The sequence below is a fragment of the Passer domesticus genome, chromosome 1 (assembly GCF_036417665.1).
Source record: "Passer domesticus isolate bPasDom1 chromosome 1, bPasDom1.hap1, whole genome shotgun sequence".
Taxonomy (NCBI): domain Eukaryota; kingdom Metazoa; phylum Chordata; class Aves; order Passeriformes; family Passeridae; genus Passer; species Passer domesticus.
In genome coordinates this window covers 137,099,123-137,121,360 of record NC_087474.1, presented here as the reverse complement: position 1 = coordinate 137,121,360, position 22,238 = coordinate 137,099,123, and the positions used below count along the sequence as shown (strand labels likewise).

Genomic DNA, 22,238 nt, shown 5'->3' with positions numbered 1-22,238 from the left:
AAGTGTGCTGAAATAACAAACACCCATAAAGAATCTAGTCTCCCACAATATTTTGGTATAATACAGTATATGTGATATATACAGCAAATATTGTACAGGTTAAGCCTAGTTACCAACAGAATGTAAAAGGCAATTATAAACTGAAATCATTGTCCAAAAGGAGGTTTCTAGTGGGTCTCTCTGGGATTTATTCTCTGTCTACATACCCTGTCCTTGGTGGTGGCAGAAAAAATAGTACAAAATCATTGTTGGTAACATTAGCAAATGATTAAAAAATAAAAGGTTAATAGAAAATAGCAACAGGGACTGATAAGATGTGCTGAGAGAATGAGCTCCTTGTAACACAGGTGAATGTCAGGTCATGCTTCTAGGAACAAAGAAACCAATCTTAAAATAGGATTCCCTCTTGCAAACACATCCTCTAGGGCTAGGAAAGATGGAGGGGATATTAGCATAAACAGCCAGATCTGCATGAAATAACACCATGATGTGAAGCCACATTAGGATATATGAACTTAGAGACAATACTGTGATTAACACTGGATATGCCATTCCAATAATGTTGACTGTACTTCATAAAGGAAACTTGAAGATGCAGAGAATCAGTGCAAAATTAGTCTGGTAGCTGGAATAGTTTTATAGTGCAGTGATTCTTAAAAATCCAGAACTCCTTAGTATAGTCATGGCAATTTTAAGGAATAACTTGGTATCTTAATCTAATTAAAGTAAAAAATGGTGCAACTATTGCAATTCTTTGGACAGTAGCTAAGTTGGAAATACAGCCTTTAAGCAAGAAAACACCTTGTAGAATGGTTTTCTTCACATTTTCGTTTACATGCATGTTTTTAAACCAGCTTTAAAAAGTGTGCTGCTCAATGTACCTAAAAAAAGGGGAAGGTCTGACTCAAGACTTCACCAATAGGATTGCTTACCTCCTGCAAGGCTACCTCTGACTGCAGAATCAACAGCTGTTTCCTTGAGAAAAGAGCTCAGAAACAGGAGCGTGCTGATGTGCTGCTCTGCACCTCTTCCCCCTTCTGGGTCTCGCTGCACTCTAAAACTTGGCTCCCTGGTTTTACTCTCCTCATTCCTTTGAGATGAGGAGAGACCCAGTGGACTGCTGGGTTCAGTGTCTGTCTTCAAAGGGACACCAATTCAAATACATTCCTGTCTTAACATCCTAAAAATTAATTAATTATAAAAGAATGCATTTTGAACATTTTTTTCAAATCTGCATTTTAAATCTTTGCTCTGGTTTTGTTGGTTTATTTTTTAAATATTCAGTGAGATTGACAAAAGATTATTTTCATGTTGTATGAAACACAGGTACAGTACAGTCTTGGGACAGCAGTGATAACAAAGAAAACTTTTTGACTGGTGAACTGGGTACATGAAGTCATGGACATAAAATCATACATCATAACATATGTATGCATGCATTTAAGTCTCTAAGGTGTTTTCACAACAACACCATTCTATAAAAACCTTTTTTAAACATGTTTCTTCATGATTCTTTCTTCAAATGCCATCTGACCTTAATGAAACTGCCCTAGCTGCTTTACAGGGCATAAGGCACTGTTCCTAGTGGTCTCTTGCAAACAGCAGCATTTTTATAGTGTTCTCTGATAATCTTTCAGAGCTGAGCCCAGTTCCTGATAAATTTGTGTTATTCTCCCATGTTGATTGTGAAGTTACTGAACAGGTAACATGGTGTAAAACATGACCAGGGGTTTATGTGTGGAAAATTTTAGACAAAGTGTGAAAATTTATATTTGAGTAGAGAAAAATTATTCTTCATATGATTTTTTTAATAGGAGCCACTAATCCTAAGGAGGATAAAATGCTGTGTATATTCTAAGTATTCTGCTCTGCAAATGCACAGATTTTAGCAAATTTGCACCAGTGATATTTACACGTTTTTTGTCACCAATTGAAAGATGGTTTTGCAGTATTTTTCTCTGATTCCTGGGCTTTTAAAATTATTTACTGTTCTCTGTTTTGTGACATTTCTTTCAGAAGGTGTTGTGCTTTACATAACAAAAGTCTGTAAAAAGTTTTATTGTATTGCTGCATATTTTCCCAAGAAGTTGCATTCAAAATTACATTTAAACTCCACCACCAGATACTGCAGTTTGATAGTTTCAATTGCAAGGACATTGTTTCAGCCCAATATAGTTGCTCAAATAAAAATCAGTAATTAGCACAACCCATGCTGTGCTAAGTCCACAGAACAGACTGTATCTGTGATGCTTTTATTTATATGCAGCTCAGTATTTTTCTCTTCCATGTTTACTCATGGTTAAATTTTGCAGTGAAGGAGGGAAATCACTGTGCAAAAATTTAACCCCAAATTTTGGCTCCTTCTGCACATTTCACATTTATGCTCATAGAGAGATCTGAGGCAAGGCTTGCACAGGTAGCTGAAAATCTTTCTGCCAAGATGCTGCAGAACCTAACAGTCAGCAAGAGTCAGCAACCTCTGACTTGGTTATACAAAACTCTGCTCACACACTTCACAGATCATCTCCTTTCTCTAAATGTGCTTTTGCTGCCAATTCATATGGAAAAGGTTTACTAATTCCACAGTTGTGAGCTAAGTACTGTGAAAACCTAACAGCTCATTTAACTTTTGTTGTTGTTGTCTCTATTCCTGCTGCAAGTGAATGTCTAATATCCTGCTCAACTTCAGCCCTTACATTATTGTTTTGTTCCTTCCACTAAATCTCGATTTGGAGTGCTTTCTCACAGGTATATATTGCATTTTTCCACTTTTAATCTTATTTTCTTGCTCCTCTTCCTAACCGCTTGATGTCATATTAAATTTTTTCTCCTCTCTAGCATTAGCAGTTCCTCCCACCTTAGTGCAATCTTTGATTTTCATTTATATGCTACATCATGAATGATAACACCAAATACGCCCAGACGGAGTACCTACCCTTGCAGTACCCCAGATGAAACCTCTCCCTCCCCTGAACTGATACACGGTCGTTTATCATTCCCCTTTGTAATTCTCTTGGAAAGGTTAGATCTAATGGGTTTCTAAGCAAACACATAAAACCTTAACTTCCCTATCAGAAGTGAAGTGGTGGAAGACAGAGTTAGGACTGTCTTTCATCAACTTAATATTTATAGCCAAGCAAATGAACACTTCAGCTCCGCAAATCCTAAATTTGTTGCCAGACAGTATCTGGAGATTGTTTTGCATGTTTTGATTAAATGCAGATTCCTTACTTTTTTTTTCTTTTTCTTTTTTTTCTTTTTTTTTTTTTTTTTTGACAAATCCAGGGTCCTGTTTTTGTTCTTGTTCTTTGTTTTCTCTGGTAAGGGTCTGTGATGAATGATATGTCCAATTAATGACCCACGTCACTGAGTGTAAAAAGTCTCTTTGTTCATGAATATAGCAGTTCACTTAAATTAACTTTTTACAACAGTTCTGAGGCAAAATCTAAACCTCTGCTCAATCCAGGCACCTGGGGAGACATGAAAAAATAATAATTCTCAAGCTTTAAAAGAACTTGGCTTTGTTAGATATGTAGGTTGTGGGGTTTTTGGTTTTTTTTAATCTTTCAATCTTCCAGAAGCTGGACACAGAGAAAAGAGGTAATATTTGAATAAATAAGATTTACCCTTTAATATGTCCAGATTGATTTTACTGATATCTGTTTCCATGCTATTTGAAAAGAACATGCTTGATTCATAACCATGGGAAAAAGAAGGACTTGGCCATTTGCAATACTTCTGCAACCATATTATCAAAATTTCAATGGAAAAGTAAGTACTCTCTACTGCTCTCAGAAACAGGTGGGTTCCTCCTGGATCTGTGATAAATATAAGGATGAAAAGAAACCTGAATCTGGAAAAGGGACCAAACTGGAAAAAAAAAAAGTTTTTGAGCTGAAACTTCTTGCTGAATTGGAATTACCCTTTGGTGCTCCTCAGAGCACCCCTGGGATACACCTGGCTCATGGGAAAGTGCCTTGCGTCCCCTAAAGCAGCTCTTGAGCCACGCAAGGAAGCCAGAAATGAAACTTTGAATGACGCCATAGGTTTTATCAGGCTTGAAAAGACAAACTAATTTTAGAATTAAACAGCTCTCACCACTGTGGCCTGCTGTATTTCCAGTAACCCTTTCACATGACTCTTGCAGTCAAATGTTGAGAATGGACAAAGGTATTTGCCCTGAAATACTGTAGCTTTATGAGCTCCATCAATGTTTTTTTGGTGTTGTAGTGTTTAATCAAAAGCAAATTACTATCATTCTTTAAATTGTGAATTGTTGCAAAAAAGGCCTTATGTTAGAGAATAAAATACAAATTCTAGGTTTTGTTGGCAGGTCCCATGGATCAGATTAGTGCTGGAGAACAAACTGGCTCAGCTGCCTCTAGGGGCGTTTGTGCCCATGCTGGTTCTGTTCAGTGATGAAGAACTTTGCTGTTTTGTGCCTAAATTGGACCCCAGCTGTCCCCATCCCGGCACGGCAAAGGACAGTCCCGGCTGTGAGGGGGCGGGGCTTAGTGTGGTGTGGGCGTGGCTAAGTGCTATTCTCTACCAGCACGTCATCACTGGGGGCGTGGCCACAGGAGGAAAATGAGCCTGTGCCAGGGTGTGCCATTTTGCCTCTTTCTCTGTCCCATAGTCAGTGTGATGGGATTTGCCCCTGTGGATCTGGTCTCTCTGCTGCCCTGCAGGTCCCTCTGAGCTTTTCTCCATGCTGCAGTTAAAGGATGTGGTGCTGAAAGGAGAGCGGAGAAACTCAAATCCATGGGTGTTGGATGGCCAGCAGGGAAGGGACTGGTGGGGGTGACCTGCAGTCCAGCTGAAGGGAGCCCAGCCCACAGGAGCTGAGCTGAGCCAAATCCAGCCCACGGGAGCTGAAAGGAGCACAGTGGAGCAGTAGGAAAGGAGCAGAGGCCTGTGGGACTGACCTCCAGCATGGTGAAGCTGTAGAACTGCAGGACAGGCACCTGCACAAAACGGAGCCCAGCAGATCATCAACACGGCCTGAATTGGAAGATGTAGCTTTTGGGTGTTACTGTTTTTTGCTGTTTTGGGCTTGGGGCTGTGTGAGCGGCCTTGCCCCCAACCACCTTGCCTTTGTTCCCGATGGCCGTGTGCCAGGTGCACGGGAGCAGTCCCTAAAGGGCCTTTGTTCCTGGCTGCTACGTGCCACGGTGTGCAGGAATGGTCACCATCGTATCTTTGCCTGGGGAAGCCGACCTGCGACCTACAGGGTGTGTCCATCATCTGTTTTTGTTCCTGGTGTTGAGCACCTTTTCTGAGGATAAAACATCTTCTCTTTTTGTGTACTTTTGTAATTAATATTACTAGTGTTACTGCGAGTTTCTTATTCCATTGCTCTTTGCTGTCAGTAAATTAACCCGTAGCCGCCTGCTTCTGCCCTTTACTGGAAGGGATGTGAGAATGGGAGGGGCTTATTTGGAGGTTAAATTCCTGCAGGTGTTAGACCACCACACCTCCATCCCACTTCCTGCAAGGCTAGTCCTGCACTGCCTTCTGTGCTCCAGCCAAGAAGGACTCAGCCCCCAGCCAGCTCCCAACATCCTCACCGTGGAGGGCACACGATGGGTGCCTTCATCACTCCCAGATGGGTCAGACAAGGCCATGGCGAGGCACTGGTGATTCTCAAGACATCTTCTCCTTTGTATAGCCACAGACTGTAGAACAAAATGTGTATATGACCCCAGAAACAGACTAAAGTCAGGTGTGACACCTGAATTTGAAAGTGTTTAATGATTAGTTTGGACACTTAGAGGACAAAATCTGATTCTTACCTCTGATTGATGATTTCATCTTCCCAAATGCATCCACATGCAGGATACCTATTACAAATAATAGGTATTAATTATACTCCCTTATGATAATTCCTTAATAATTACTTAAGATTCATTACACTTTTAACACTAATCAGAGCAGGGATTGTATCACAGTTGTCCTTCTTGTAGCTGAGTGGTGTAATCAGTCTGATGAAGTGACATTTTCATTCTTCTCTCTTCTGCTTCAGAAAAAGTGTTCTCTGAAACGGTCACTCCTGAAAAATCCTGGAGCAGCACATCCTTGCTTGTCTTACCACAATCACCATCCTTGCTTATCCTTTTAAGGACATCATAGGCTGAACATTGGTTTCCCACATTCTCTTCCTGTTTGTTTTCTTTCCAGACCAGTTTGAATCCTTTCTACTAGATAACAAGACAACTGCGAGGCCTGTGCCATCATGCTCAGTGAAAGTGCTCAAATAATTGATCAATCATGCTTTTTTTCCTGCTAAAACTCTTATGAACATTCTGAAAAGCTCTAAAAGAAATTAATAAAACCTTGTATTTCTCCTGTGTTGTGTATTTTGGCTTTGCAGTTGCACTAGAAGGAGATGAGCTGCTGTGAAGCATTTGCTACACAATAGCTGTTACAGCTAAGCAAAAGCTTAGAGGCAATATGCAAAACAGCAACAAAACCATACCCTTCATTGCATTTTCACAAACAGCAGTGCAGAGAGAGGGAGATCAAGCTTAGTAAAAGTGTGCAAGGTTAGAGTGGCAGATGGCTGGATTGAAAAATAAATACTTGTATTCTGGGTATTGGTCTTGCCTTCCACTCTGTCACTGTGTTACACATCAGGCTGCAGAACAATGGAAGAGCGTAAAGGGGAAATAGATGGAGAATAAAGATACTCCAGAGGAGAGTGTTGCAAGTGCTTCTAGGTAGTGCTGTCACTAGAAGAAACAATACAAGCCATCTTGGTACCTCACCAAGCCACGCTCAGATTCTGAAGCATTGGTTGTCTATGTCTTCCTTCTCAAGACTTTGTTTAACCCATTGTCCCAGGCTGCAAGCAACAGAACAGGATTTAAATACGAATCTCACTAGCAAACTGCTGACTGTGGTTTTCTAGTTCATGTAGGCAGGCATGGGCAGTGTTATAAAGCATTCTTGACAAATAATATAATACTTCACTAATAGGCTCTATATTAGCCAGAGGAAAGTTTTTAGTAACTTGAGAATCCTGTTAGCTAGTAGTGCTTGAAATATGATGACGATTGCTTTAAAAGTTGCTTTATTCTGCTTCCCATAAGACATTTCCTGTCCATAGGAGTCACTGGTAGGTTGAAATATCAAAATATTCATGAGAACTTTCATCAAATATCAAAAGCTCTGTATTTCCCTTGAGAGGCTATTTTCCCTATCAAAGGATGTGAGAAATTATCCAGAATCAGTGTTGCCAGAGTAGACCCTCCTGCTTCCTCCTCTCTCCCTCCCCTCCTCCTCCAGCTCCCTCTGAGGCTGCAGCTCTCAGCAGCTCTTTCTCCATCCAAGTGCAAGAGTCGGGGTGAAAAACAACAGGTCATCATAACCCAGCCAGGTCTGTCTTCCCCTGTCAGCACGTTCCACCAGCACCTTTAAAACCTTGCTGCTGTTTTGTTTAGTTTGCCCTTTTTCACATTCCTTTCTCTGAGGGTGAAGCTGGGGTAGTTTAGCAGCTCACTGCTGCCAAGAGGGAGGTCCTTCTCTTTGCCTGCTCCTCTCTCAGCCAGCCTCTTCCTTTTTTAGGCCATGTCTGGTGCTCATCAGGCCTTTCACTGGTTCAGCTTGTGAAGCCAGCAGGAAAATTGTCACGTTTTTTAGTCACCTTAGCTGTCTTGCCAGGGAACTCACCTAGCCCAATACAGGGCTGAATTATCAGAGCTTGTGAAAGGAAAAGGAGTGAAGATGAGGGAGGGTAAGGGAAGGCAGAAGACTGCCATTAAACACTGGTCTGCTACTGACGTGTTTTAGGTAGTGAGATGTAACTTTATTCTAAAATTCATTATTATCCTGCGTGAAATTAAAAAAGAGCAAATGTAAAACCCAGCATAAAAGAGCCACATACTGATTTTGTAGTCCATGCACTGAACTAGTCTTCATAAGAAAGAAGAAGATTTTTGTGCATTAAATTTTTGGATATCTAAGAGACTGGTTTTTCAAATGGATACCCATATGTTGTGGCTCCCTTAGGCTCCTGAAAAATCCATTTTTTCCATTCTATTTAATTTTGCCACTTCCTTTGCCTTCAATGTTTCAGGATTTGGCCCCAAGAATGACGTTTTGAACTTTCAGTGCTTATCTGTTAATGGTATTAAACCATTTCAGAAGAATAAGAATATAGGCTTTTAGACCTGGAAAATTCTAGTTCTTTTTTTCATTGTCGAAAAGCTTTCTGTTTCCCACCTCCCATCCAGTGCCTTCTGAAGCAGTCTGTGTTGATGTGATTGCATTTAGCATCACATTAAAAACAATGTGACTGAGAGATGAGTTTTCCCCTGTAGAGGTGCGTAGCAAAATTAATTTCTCCTGTCTGGAGAAATCAGAGTGCTAAGCTGTGCTACAGAAGTGCTGGCTTGTGTTACAAGTCATATGGTCATTAATTCCTGAGGAAAAAAGGTAGCCCATCCCAGTCAGTCTGCTACATAAAATACATGGGAAACACATCCCTTATGAGAAATGCTCTTGAGAACACTTTTTAATTGTTACAAGTGTTGCACCACTATTTCTATAGAAAAAAACTATAGAGAAACTCATTACCTCTAAACTGAAAAAAGTATATACCTGCTTTTTTCCTTCTTTTTAATGATAATAATTGTCTTTTTAAGACTGAAAAGCTTTTCAAGCCATACCATAAAACGTTCTTATTTTCCAGTTGCTTTACTTGAAGGCACAACCCTTTCCTTTACAAAATCATCCATAGATCTTTGCTGATCTACCTTGGCATTTACATATGCTCATTTTGTTAGGTTTAGATCCTCCAGATACACCTTCAGCCTCCTGAATCACATTCCAAAACCACAGCTCCCACTGAGAGGTAGGCAAAAGAGAAAGAAAATCAAATGCGCCACTAAACTCAGTTGAGGACAGGCTAAGTTGAACCGAGAGCAATAAGCAACTTTGTCCCACAGTAGAACCTACCACAGACAAATGTTACACACCTAAGTAGAAGAACATATTTGCACATTCATCTGTATATAAAAGCCAAAGGCATCCCCAGTTCAAAGCCATTCTGGCAGATGTAGTCTCTGTAACTGGTGTCACTGGGGTCAGATCAAGTCACATGAAGAACAAGAGGGTGACATTATCTAAATATTGAACAGCATTTCTTGTTTGTTGCTGTTTTTCCCATGAACAAATTATTTCTCAGATTCACAGAACAAAGTCTTCAACTGAAGACTTTGAAGACTCAGGCAGAAGCTCTAGGATGTTGGATAAAAGCTGAAACAGGACTCTTATTTGCTGGTGACACATCACTCACCATAGCAGACACTTCATCTTCTCCCCTGTCTTTTCCTCCCATGAACATTTTCCATGCAGGAGAAGTTGCTCCTGGTGGGCACTACACAGCTTTGGTCATGCCTGAAATGCTATTTTAAGCTGTGTGGGAAAACAGAGCTCTTCACCAGAGCCCAGAGTTCCTTGCTCTCTGAGTGCCCTTCCCTGGAGCTGTGTGCCACTCTGCCGTGGTGTCACAAGCCTGGTTTGCTAAACTCCCTCAAAGTACTCCTGCAGAGAAAGCATTTAACCTTCCTCACAAGGAGGATGGTCCCTGAAGGGCAACTGGATGGAGAGGCTGTGTTTCACACTGCAGGAGAGGTGCAGGGTCGGGGAAGGAGGCACCTCAGCTGCTCCTGAAGAGGTTTTTAGTGAATGCTAATGACATTTCAGGTGCTAAGTGCAATGAAGAGAAATGCTCAGATTTGGTTGCAGAGCTAGCTTGAATGGAGATTGGATAATATTAGCTTTCTGCAGGCCTCCCAAGCCACGGGACAACAATAAATCCACAGTCAGACACCACAGAGAAATCTTCACTTGTGTTCTCTTTAGCTCTGTTTTAGTGTATCCTCAGATCTGGCTTAGCAGGAATTCAGAATTATGTGGTATTTTTGCTGCTTTACTGTTGTGTTGCTTTGATACAGATATTTTCTTAAGCTGTAAAAATAGCCTGTATTTCACAGTAGTGCTAAAGCAGCAGATAAAGGCAGATACCCATATCTGGATGGGACTGGCTATTATTTTTCTGTACCTCATTTCATCCCTAGAGACCAAATATGTCTATAAAACATTAGAAAACTGTGAAAGCAATGTGAGCTCCTGGGGGTGATAATGCTATATAAACTAAACAGGATGAAAGACATCCTGGTAAGTATACAGGCTTGCCTGTATCAGTTACAATGGTACAGATATAATTGCTTACAGTTCTAGCCTCAAACATGAAAAAAGGCCTGCCATTTGGCCATTCCACATTAAATAAACTAGAGATAATGCTTTGATGTACTGATCTTCTTTTCCTTTGAGGGTACCTATTTAAATCTGGCAACACCTTGCCTGTAATGATGAACAGTGAGGGTCTGAGTCTGCTTTCAGATTGGTGAGCAAGGTCAGATAGTAATCCCAGTACTAATGAAGTTGCATGAAGCCTTAGTGCTCTTTGCTTCACAGAGAAAAAACATGCAGCTCTGCCTAGCACCAGGTCACAGCTCTTGAAGTCTGCTTAGTTTCACCTGAAGTTATCTCAAAAGCTTCTCCTGCTCAAATGATCCTTTGCTCTGCACAAGCCAGATCTTCTCTTAACAACTTTTGTTAATACAGTTGTGTGATCTGGTAGCGTAATTTATTTTTTATGACACTTTTACTAGGACAGATTCCCTAGCATACTCTTAGTTGAACCATCAAATCCTCCTGCCAGCAGAGTTTGTTTCATCCAAGGGACGGGTGAGGCATTCCTGTCGATAAGCATCGCATCTGCACCGGAAGGATGTCTAAGGAGAAGGAACTTCACCAGCAAATCTTTTTATTTCCTAAGAGTGGGGCTTAAGCCAGGTTTGCATTTGGCTCTGTCAGGATTCTAGCAAGTCTTGCTGACAGTTCAAGAGATACTGCAAAAGTCAGCTTTCAAGTTGGTAAAAATTCTTTATCTGAAAGTGACTGTCCATAAACTGAATGTGTAGGAACTGCTGTTCAGAATTTTGGGCATTACTCCACCATGGTACTTTAGAAAAATTTACTTGTAAGAGTTTGCTTTAGACAAGGTATTTTCAAGTCAGCATTTCTTCATGATGGCTTAAGAATGAAGCCTTCAAATTTGTGGGCAGTGATTTTCATAGTGTACAAGTGCTTTTAAAGAATTGGCCCTTACCTACCAATTACTAGTTAGGGTTAAGAAATAATGTTTTTGGATTTCAAGATTTCAAGCTTTTTTTTTTTTTTTACTTTGAAAATAGATTTGAAAATTTAGGAACAGAACTTTGGTTTAGATCAAATCAAAGAAAACTTAGGCATTTCAGCAAACAAAAATAATTATATCCAGAAAACTTATTACTAATAAAATATAATGTTGCCATATATCAAGGGAGGTGAACTGGAAGATTTAGTTATTTCAAAATACATAAAGCTGGAGGTGGGGGGGAGGTGTTTAAATTTCAACTAATTTTATTTTTTATCATATTCTTTTTCAGAATGACATTTAAATTAGAAGTTGGAAAAAATTCCAGTTTCTTCTTATGGTGAGTATATTATTTAGCAATAAATTTGTTCAGTACAGCCAGCCTGTTCTCTCTTTTTTAATCTGGTTTTCAAAGCAGAAAGAGAATTAAAGTAAACCCAGAAATATTACTAGATTTTTTTGCTTGCTGTGGTTTTGTTTGCTGGTTTCTTAAAATGAAGGGGTTTTTATGGTGATATGCATCTAATTTAAAAATAGAATGATGATAGCAATGACATTTTCACTCTTTTGACCTTATAAGGCCTTATAAGGCCTTTTGTGTTTGATCTTCCTTACAACAAAGCTCCACAAAGCTTTAGTTGCCATTTTACTCCTCCAGATAAAAGAGCTGCTTTGTTATTTGGTCTAGGTTTTAACTTAAATAACAAATAATTTATTTAGAGTAATTATTCGACATGGCAGCAGTATGATTTGCTTTAGCCATATGCCTGGCACTGAGCTGTCCAATACTTTATTCTCAGTGCATTCAAGCAGAATATTCAAAGTACATCTGAAAGGCAGAGAGCAGTGAACTTTTTTAAATACTCTTTATTGTTTTATTTAATAATCATTGGCATAAGGGACTTGGCACAGGGTTCAACCCTATTGCATTTAGCCATTGGAAAGGTTGCCTGTCACTGTAAAATAACATTTGAGTATTGATTGAGTATTGATTTCAGTGGGACTGACTTCAGTCCCATTGATTTAAGTGGTGTTTGGGCATTTCTGAAAATCCCACTCGACATCTACCTACAAGGTTAAATGCCAAATTGCCTTAGAAAACCCTGTCTCTTGGACAGTACTATCATGCTTTTAAAATGCAGTGCAAGTTCCTGTGTGATTTAAGCAGTGTTGAAAGTTCAGTCCGACAGCTCTCATTTAGGGGAAATACATATATTGCCTACTTTGTTGGACCTTGAACCCATGTAGGGTGGGACAATATTTGATACATCTTCGTTATCAGAAATTATCTAGTATAGATCTTGTTGTTTGGTCTATTTTCTTATTTATATGCATAGTTTAAAAATCAGCTTTGAAAAACTGAGTTGGCATCACAGCGCAAGTACCTACAGGTCAGGAGGGATGAATAAACTCTATGTGAATAGACTCTATGGACACAGGCCACAAGGAGTGCAAAGTTACAGGGATTATTTTAAGCCTCTTCAAACTGTTTCACATTTGGTGAAGAATGAAAGCACATGTATAACTTGTCTCAGTTAATATGTAGTGATTTGGTATCTCACAGTTACCTGAGGTTTTCTCAGCTCTTAAGATGCGCTCTCAAACTTATATCTGGTTTCCAAATACTTCCAAAAGTACCCAATAATGATTTATGGATATTTGGAAAAGTTCAGAGCAATTTATGCTTTCCAAAGTCTAACATATCCCAGAATCTGAGAATGTCTTACTTTTTTGTCTTTAATGGTTTACAGGCTTTCTTTTTGGGCTGCAGTATTTATTTAATTAATTATTTGTGTTCCATAAAGCCACAGGTCTGAAGAGAAATGGACAAGAGTGTGATGGCTGATTACTTTCTATGTTTTTTATTGGTATGCTAATTAATGTTATAACAATAACATTTGCATGTGGTAGATATTGGATGTTAGGCATGTGTGTACACAGTCCTGCAATGGAAGACAGTTTTACTGCTTTTCACAGCTCTTGTGTGAAATATGCAGCTCAATATTGACAGATGATCTAGTATTAGACCTAGTCTGCTCATCAGTTCAATAGGAAGGATGAGAAAACACCAGTACTCCAGCTGCATTGGATTCTACCCTTTTAAACTATCTACAGTTGATCAAACACCGTGGAAGAGTGCACCTCATATATACAGATCTTACTCCTGAGGTATCTCAAAAAGAAATTTCTGTTAATCTTTTCATTCTTGAGAAGTGAACTGCAAGGGTCCAATATGTACAATTTTTTCCTGGCAGGAAAGTTAAAAGAGAGAGGGAACAAGGCTGGTAAAAATGTTGAATAGAAAACAAGGTGTGGTCAGGGAAGGAGTTTGTGTTCCTGTGTTTCCTTTGGTTACACACAATAACAACCATTCCACCTGTGCCCTGGCTTGCTACAACCACAGCAGCCAACTGTTTGCAAAAACAACCAAATTATAAACTTCTTACAAAGAAATTAGCACATGTATTTATTTTTTTTTCTCCTCTTCTTTGCTGCCACTCAATCCAACTTTCCTTTCCACTTGCCTGGAAGCAGCTGTGCTTCCACTTTTTAATTGGAGAAGCAGTACTGCTTCATATGAGTAGCATTGGCTTTTGGCAGCTTGAGATGTGTTAAATTCAATCAAAATACCCATGAGCAGCAGAGAAATCAGACATTTTTTCCTTCCCACTCATTACTTGTGAAACCTGAATCTTTTCCCAGGTAGCAAGCCTTTCAATTTTTAATTCACTTTTTAATATTTTTTGCATTTAACTCGGTTAAGTTGAAGACAGATAATATGTTATATATATATATGTGTATATAGATATATATGAATTTGTGTAGATGAATGAGATTATTTTAAGCAAAGCAGTTATTTCCCACCACTCATTTCCCAGGCTGGTATGTCATTGTTATGAAATGTCATGTCTCTTTGCAGACTGCCTGAAACTGATTGACATAACTGGAGAGGATGCCTTGGAACTATTTCATGGGAGTTGAGGGCATTTGGAAAAAGCCTCACTTGTCTAAAAAATCACAGTTTGAAAGAGGGGAGGGAATTAAATGTCTCGGCATAAAAAAAAAAAATCATGAGTTTGAGACATGTAAGGTTTTTTTAAAAACTTTCATTTCCAATTCAAGATGATATTTCAAATTAGGGGAGGAAGCAGAATGCCCTTATTTCGCATTTTGACACTGTTTTCATGAATAAAATAGGGGATAAGTCTAGTCATTGGCTAAATTGGAAAATATTTTAACTGCCTGGAGAAAACAGGTTGCATGATTTTGTCAAGGCCTTGTGCATACTTTTATGAGCAACATCTCTATACATCAATCTAAATATTCTACTCTGCACACATTTAAGTTAACAAGTCTTATCTTTCTAACTAATGTTGAATAATGGAGAAGGGACTGGCAGAAAGAAGCAAAATCTGTGTCATGGATTTGTATGTTAAAAAAAAGTTGAAAAACCGAAGTTAAATCATAAAGCCTGTCTTGTTCATCTGATGTCAGGAGAACATGAGACTGAGACAGATCGTGGAAGGGATGTAGTTAAAAGACGCATGGCTTATTAATTATTATTTAAGTGTTGTCAGCTGCAGCATCCTGCACTCAGTCTGGAAAGCTCTTCTGTAATCTATATCATATCTGTGCCATCCTCCCTATGGAATGTGTTGACATGCAGAATGGTTTAATTCTCAGAAAAATAATCCCAGTGGGGAGAGCTGGGGGCACATGAGAGGAAGGGAGCACTTGTGTGCCACCAAGAGCAGTGAGAAGGCATGGTGATGCAGGCAGCTGGGCAAGGAAGATGCAAACAGATACCTTGGCACAAAGAGGAGGGGAAATGGAGCTACAGGCTGCTCTGCAAGGAGTGTCCTGGCAGCACACAGGGCAACCTCAGTCCTTCAGCAGCTTTGAAGGTAGTTGTCCTTGGGAGAGGGTGTGGAGTGATGACACTTGCAGCCCTGATCAACCAAAAAATTACTTGGCAAAATCAGTTTTGATTTCTCCTCCAGACTAGAATACACATCCATGCATCAGAAAGGTGCTCTTAGTGCTGTTCAGATCCTGTACATAAATACACACTTAAATAATTTATTGAAATATATATTATGTAGCTGTTATACAGGAACATTTTGGTTTGTCATTGAATATGTATAAGGCAAACATTTTCCCTTAAATGATTGCCTGTGGATCTGCTTGGGTTTGTTGTACCAATTTGTATACAGAACATGCTCTCCTGGAGAAAAAAAAATCCAAGCTACAAAAAAACTAACAAAAAAAAACTTATGTGAAAATGTATAAGAAATGAAAGGTAGTTTCCTGCTACAAGATAAATTTTTACATTTTTAATTTTGTTATTTTTTTTTAATTTGCTGTGCTAACATTGATTAGGTGAACAGAACAATCCCCATGCAATTTTCATGTGTATATATTCAAAGCGTCTCAAAACAGAATGCAAGGAAAATGTGGAAGAGGGAGAAGGCAGAAGGAAAGAGATGCAGATGTGGTCTTTATGATTCAGTGTTTTAATTTTTTTTTCTATCATAGCTGTAAAATCTCATGGGACCCAGCATGTCTGCCAAGGGTGTAAAGGAGGTGCGAACTTGATCCACATACTTTTCAAACTGATGAAGGAATCTTTTGGGATTGTATACATCATTGTCTCTGTTTTAGAGGACAATGATTGATTTAGATTTCTTCCCTAGACTAACAGAACCTGGCTCCCTCTAGAATCAATGGAAGCAGCAAGACTGCCATTATAATTATTTAACTCAAATGTTGTGTCTACCTCTCTTTGAGTGTTTAAGGGGTCATAGGCTAACTGGTCTGGCAGACCTTGAATTAATTGCTCTGACTCATTCAATGCTTTCTTGAATTTCAATTTAAGTACCCACTCTTCATTCATCTTAGATGTCACAGATGTCACAGAAGATAATCCCTCTACATATATGTTTAGTCCCCTTAAGCATATTCTTTAAGGGGAAGAACATTGACCTACAAGACAAGACAGCTGGAGTGAGGTGCTTGGACATATTTGTTCTTGGTGTAGCTGTGTCTTCAGTAAAACCTGTAAAATTCACTTTTGCTTCAGTGGGAATAGAGGCTGCCAAGCCAGAATGCTTGTCTTAAAAGTGTTCTTTATGTCTGCCTTCAAGTGTCTCAGCTGAATTGTGAAACAAAAAGACCTTGATGCCCAACAGAAACTAGCATAAAACGAGAAGACTAACTCTGCAAGCCGGTGTCTGGTACCTGTGAGGATGTCTTTGGTCAGGACAGTGTGTGCTGAAGGGGATGAGGTTGCTGGTAAACATAAGGTTGATGAACACTTTGGCCCTAATTTTCCTGCCCAAGATGGAAAGGGCCATGTGGCCATGTTGGCTGGGGGGCACAAGGAGAGTAGAGTGGGTTGCGGGAGTTCAACTTTCTAAGCTAAGGCAAACAGACTCAATCTGCAGATCTGACAGAAATAAAGTGGCTTCTAGCAACTAACATCACAGTAGTTTCTCAGGCACAGTATTTTAAAGTGTTGGCAACTACATCTCTGCCTAGAAATTCTTAGGCAGTCAGTGTATGTTACTGAGCTCTCCAGTATTTGAAATCCTGCTGAAGCAGAGATAGAACACGCCTGATCTGCTCAGGTACCTGGATGGTCCATAGTTTGCCTCACATAGCCAACTTAGGTAGTGTCAGTACTGCAGAGATGAAATAGGTGCTGATGAAAATGTGGGGCCACAAAGCACAGAACACAATGACACTTGTAGCAAATAGGAGAGGCCTCTAGAAATATCAGTCTGCTACTTGCCTACAGAACAAGAAAATAAGTAGGTGTGATAGATTTGATGGCTGTTCTGGAACTGGCACCTCCAACATTTTCCACCAGGTGAAAAACCTGACTGTGAGACATTTCTCAGGTGCCCAATAAAACTTTTAAGAATCTTGTTTTGGAATAATCTAAGCAGGAGTGAACTTGATTTTTTCCAGATGCTTGCTCTTTTTCTTGTTCTTTGGATATATTCATATGCAGTTCACTTTCTCACTTTAATCTCAGAAGTTAATTTCTTACTCCGAAACAATCCAATGGAGCAAAAGTTCTCTTAGGATGGTGATGATCAAGTAGACCTAATTCAAAAGTGTTGTTTCCTCAGACTGAAAATACTGATTTATATTCTTACAGTGTGTAGAGGTGTTAGTGAACTGCCTTAACTACTGTACCCTAGACCAGAGGCACGAATTCACACCTTGCTGCAGATCTGTTCTGAGGTTTTCTCCCTGTCAGTGGAGCTGTAACCAACATTTGACTGTATGGTTCAGGCTGAGGAACCACAGGCCATTTGTCTCTGTGCTTTTAGTTAGAGAAGTTGGCATGCCTCAAGTACAGTGGTAGGCAAAATGTGCTCATGCCAGCCACATACTGTATCAAACTTTTCAAATTGTCACTTCTGCAGATACTTGGCTTTCCACTTGCAATTTAGTTATATGTGGAAAAGAACCTTGAACAGGCCAACAAGATATGTGAAAGGAGGGCATGGACATGCTAGAGAGAGAGAAAGCATTCAGTAAAACAGTAAGATTTGAGAAAAAAGTGCCAGACAGCAAAGTCTTTGGAGTGCCTTATTTGCTGTGGGTTCAGGCTATGTCAGATATTTTAACAACAACTGAGCTGTGTGTGCACAAAGACACTGGAAATGAGCTGCATGCTCTGCAGAGTTCACTATTATGCCTAATAATTGAAAATAATGAATTTAGTGTGGGATAGGTCATTGTCTTCTAGAGCATGAGAAAGATTTCTGTATGATATCTTTGCTATGAGACATCATATGGCAAAAGCATTTAAAGTAGCCAGGTAAGTCTCTGACTATACCCTTGCTAAGGAGAACTGCATATGCATATATTACTTTGTAATGACAAAAAATTATACTTCAACACTGCATGCAGCCTAGATATTCTAGGAATGATACTGTAGACAAAACAAGGGTAGCCCAGGAGGGAAGAAAGAAATTATTTCTAAAATTCCATAATCCTTTTTATCTCCTATCCTAAAGCGAAGCATTACCTCTCTACAAGAGATAATATTTCTTTTTTCTCTTTCTTTATGTGAATTCACCCATCCAGAAGAGAACAGAATTAATTCCTTCAGAGTTTATTCCAAATAGGTAGTAACTGAAGAAAAAACCCCTAATTTTTCTTTACAATAAGGTCTTCACTACACTAAGGATTCAGATGTATCTCTTCATTGACATCTGGTAAATATAATAGCCATAATCATAAACAATGGTATCAGTAACTGGTGGTGGAAGAAATAAGACACTAAATTCAGCAAATACATGTTTGACACAATACAAGGAGTCAAGGTACATTTCAGAACTAGAAGGGCTCCAGAAACTGTTCTTCATTTACTGTTACTAATCTGCAGCAAATAGAGATGACTGTTCTGTATGGGCAGCCATAAAAATCTGCCTCAGGAGGAGCACAGCTATTGCCTGATGGTGTCATTGAAGGTTTGAGGTAGCCTTAAACAGTAGCAGATAAAATGTCATTTAAATATACTTCTTAGAAGTGTTTTAAAAGCTGTAGTGTGACCATATCAAAATGGTGTGATGTTATCATACCATGTGCTGAAAGGGCTGCTGACTGGATTCCTGACTGGAATTGATGATAGCACTGCCTGGCTACTAGAAGTGTCCTCCCAGGAAGCCACACAGTCCAGCTTTCCTGCTCTGCTAGCAAGAAACCCTGGATACATGGGTTAAGACATAGTTATGACGTGATCTTTGGAACAGGTCTTTGAGACCACAGGTAGCAAAGCCCAAAGTTCTTTATAGTGGGGCTTTCCCAGAGAGGATGTGGGGTGAAAGGCTGGTGAGAAACAGAGCAAGACAAGTTTGAAGGCATATTTCTGTCCTAGTAGACATGCCTGGATGCTGTTGAAACACTGTATGACTATTTTAGCTTCTGTATAGGAGCTAACAGTAACTCATGTTATGTTTGAAAGTTTTCCTGCCTTCCTTAGTGTCCTAAACAAATTGTAACTTGGGCTCAACAGAGGATCTTTGAAAAGCTCACACAACAGTCTGATACAAGCACTTGAGATGAAATACAGGCTTATGTTCCTTCCAGCCCCAAACTACCAGGAAATAACTTCACAGCTTCCTCTTGAGGTGTTTTTCCATGTCAGGATTTTCCACACTGCTCATTTCCACCATGCATGATCTTAACCTACAGCTGCTCACTGAGACAAGGAGGCACAAATATGTGGCTTGCTCGAGAAGTTTAAAGCACCACTTTGAATCAAGCTCAAGTCTTGAGACTCTTATGTATTACCCATTAGGTTTTCCTTCCTCACCTTACCTCTGGGAGTGGAAACAGACCACAAACCCCACACTTCTTAGAGCAAATTACCTGCTTTGTTATTCCGTCTTTCAACCTTTGCCATAAATTCCACTTCATTAACATTGGCTGAAACACCTCACTGAGTTGCACTGCTTGGGCTATAAAATGTGTCTGGTGAGTAGGCAGAGAGTATCTTTAGCCTCGACCATGCAAAGGAGCAGGATCGGGAGGCTCTGTGTATTCTGTCATAAATTGTCAGTGAATACTAGCAAATACAGACTATTTATTTTCTTAGTTGCTTACCAGTGTGTTGCAGTGTCAATATGTCTAACCACACACAGTGGAAAATGTTTTTAACTCTATGCAAGTGGGCAATAATTTCGAATTGACAGCCTGTGCAACACACTGCAGGTTAAATCCCATCTGGATTAAGTCTTTCCTCCCTGAGTCAAGCCTTGGAGTGATGAACTAGCCAGAAGTTCAGCCCATCTGCAGATCATTAGTGGTACATGTGACAAAGAAAACACCTGAGCAGGGAAGCAGAGTTCACAAGCAGGTGTTGCTGTCTAGGGAGCAGGTTGAGTTCTGTAAGGCATCTGGAAAGCCTCAGACCACCAATGTCTTTAGCAGAGCATGGCAATGCACCTCCTGTGCAGTGCTCTGATAACCTAAGGTCAGGTGCAAGAGGGGAGAGATGCTGAACTTTTGTGAAGAATGTAGGAAAATGGATTAATCTTTCTCTTGTTTTGAAAGGAGATATGTGATAGCTGAATCCTGAAGTATCTGGGCTCAAGCTGAAGATGCTCACTTGGAGAATGAATTTTTTTCCCACTTTGATGTCCCCAAGCAATGAGGTACAACAGCAGTGTTCCAGTGGTGCTGGCTCTATTCTGCTGGTGAGCCAGTTACACAGAACTGGAGATTAGAAGGGATCTTCTGGATTTCCATTAATTTCAAGGAGAGTCCATAGCAGACCAGCATAACAAGTAGACCAGGTTAATAAAGTTGGTGTTGTTTTGGGTTTTTTTTAAATATAAATACTTCCAGCTTTCCATAGGAAGATGTTGAAATGAACATTCACCAACTCCACACAGCTGTTATTTACAAAAATAGATAAACACTTTCCTTCAGTGAAAGGTTGTATTTGCTGCTTTATTTATCAAGGCACTTAGGAGGAAAAAAAAAAAAAAGGTAGTTTGTGTCTGGAAGCATCAGAGAGAACTGGAAAAACAGATGTGAGAGCAGAGACTGGGAAGGTGGTGGGAAACTGGCATAGCTGGAGAAGCAGCTCTTGGCTTCTGCTTGTGCTGCGAGGTGAGCTAAGCAGAGCAGCAGAGCCCTGGCAGGGTGCATGCTTTCATCACAGCTGATTCAGACATCTTCCACTGCTATTGTTTCAGGAAAGTCTCAGCTTCTCAGAAAGCCCTATATAAAATGGACACAATGGAATACAGAATCACAGGCTCAGAGGAATAGTCTTAGTTCAAAAGCACCTTCAAGCAAATAGGAGAGTTTAAGTCATTGTTTGCCTTATAATTTCAAAATAATGTTTTGCTTGCTTTGTTTTTTCAGGGTGGAGACCATCTAATATCCAATGCCACAAAACCACCCTTCCAAAACACTATGGCTTTGCAGAGGCCAAAACAGGTCTCTGTTTTTTCCTTCATCCCTCTCTGTACACTGTAATAATAATACATCTGCATTTTTATTCCTCAGCAAGTGAGACATGGGAAATGAGGCGAGTAAAGGCATTATCAAGGGCAACAGACAATGGAAGGTTGACTGAGGTATATGTTTAGCTAAATTAAGAAGGAGAATGTGAGAGAGATAAACAAGCATCCAGGAAGACAGCTACTGAATTTTGCCACTAGTAACATCTTTTGAAAGCTACTATCAGCACCACTCAAATCTCTCTGATCTGAGAAAAGACAAGGCAGAGTGCACAGCTTTTTTATGCTCCTAAGCAGCTTTACCCTCAGAGACAATCGTGTGATCTTCTGTTCATAAGGATATTTGAATGTGAAAATCAGGAATTAGGTGAATTAACCTTTATACTAAAGCACCACAAATACCTTGGGTTCAAAAGCTTCAATTGCACTTGAATATTGTTGAACTGCATTTCCACTTATCAGTCAGAAAAGGGACAGCAAGAAAGAACTGAAGGAGAAAATAGGCTGGGATGGAGCAAGTACCATGAGGAAAAAGATAAACAAATAAATTGTGACAGGAGACCCAAGCAGGAATGGGAAGATATAACACAAAGAAAATGAGGTCTTCAAGACTTTATGGAGGAGGCTATTGCTTTAAGATATTCTGCTATTCTTAGAAACATAAACTTCATTATTTTATTGTTTTAAAGTGAAATATAGAAACAAAAACAGTGTATGAAAAGTGATTTCCACTTAAAAATCAAGAAAGGTAAACCACCAGAATTAAAAGTCAGAAAGACTCATTTTCTCTGCAGAAAAAAAATGCAAACATGTAACAAGACTCCTACAAGATAGCAGAGCAATAAATTACCAAGTGGAAGGAAGCAAAACGTGCTAGATAACACTACAGAAGGAATTAAGGTTAATAGGACTTCTGGATAAAGCAAAGAAATAGGTGTCATGCGTCTTGACTTCATTAAGATTTTTGACACTGACCCACATGATGTTTAATAAAAATAAGTGAAGGATACACTGTCAGGATGTAACTATGTGGGAAACTGTACACA

General features: G+C 39.6%; 1 long non-coding RNA gene across 2 annotated transcripts in view; it reads left to right on the top strand.

The window, feature by feature from the left end:
• The first annotated feature begins 4,562 nt into the window (after positions 1-4,562).
• The window catches only part of LOC135289745 (uncharacterized), a 33,809-nt gene continuing 16,133 nt past the window's right edge, over positions 4,563-22,238 (top strand). Inside the window, exons 1-2 of one of the 2 annotated variants that reach the window (XR_010352464.1) lie at positions 4,563-4,603; positions 11,496-11,543. This is a non-coding gene — a long non-coding RNA (uncharacterized LOC135289745). Of the gene's footprint in view, positions 4,604-5,085; positions 5,232-11,495; positions 11,544-22,238 lie in introns of those variants that run through there. The other variant, XR_010352461.1, reaches the window with a different exon arrangement.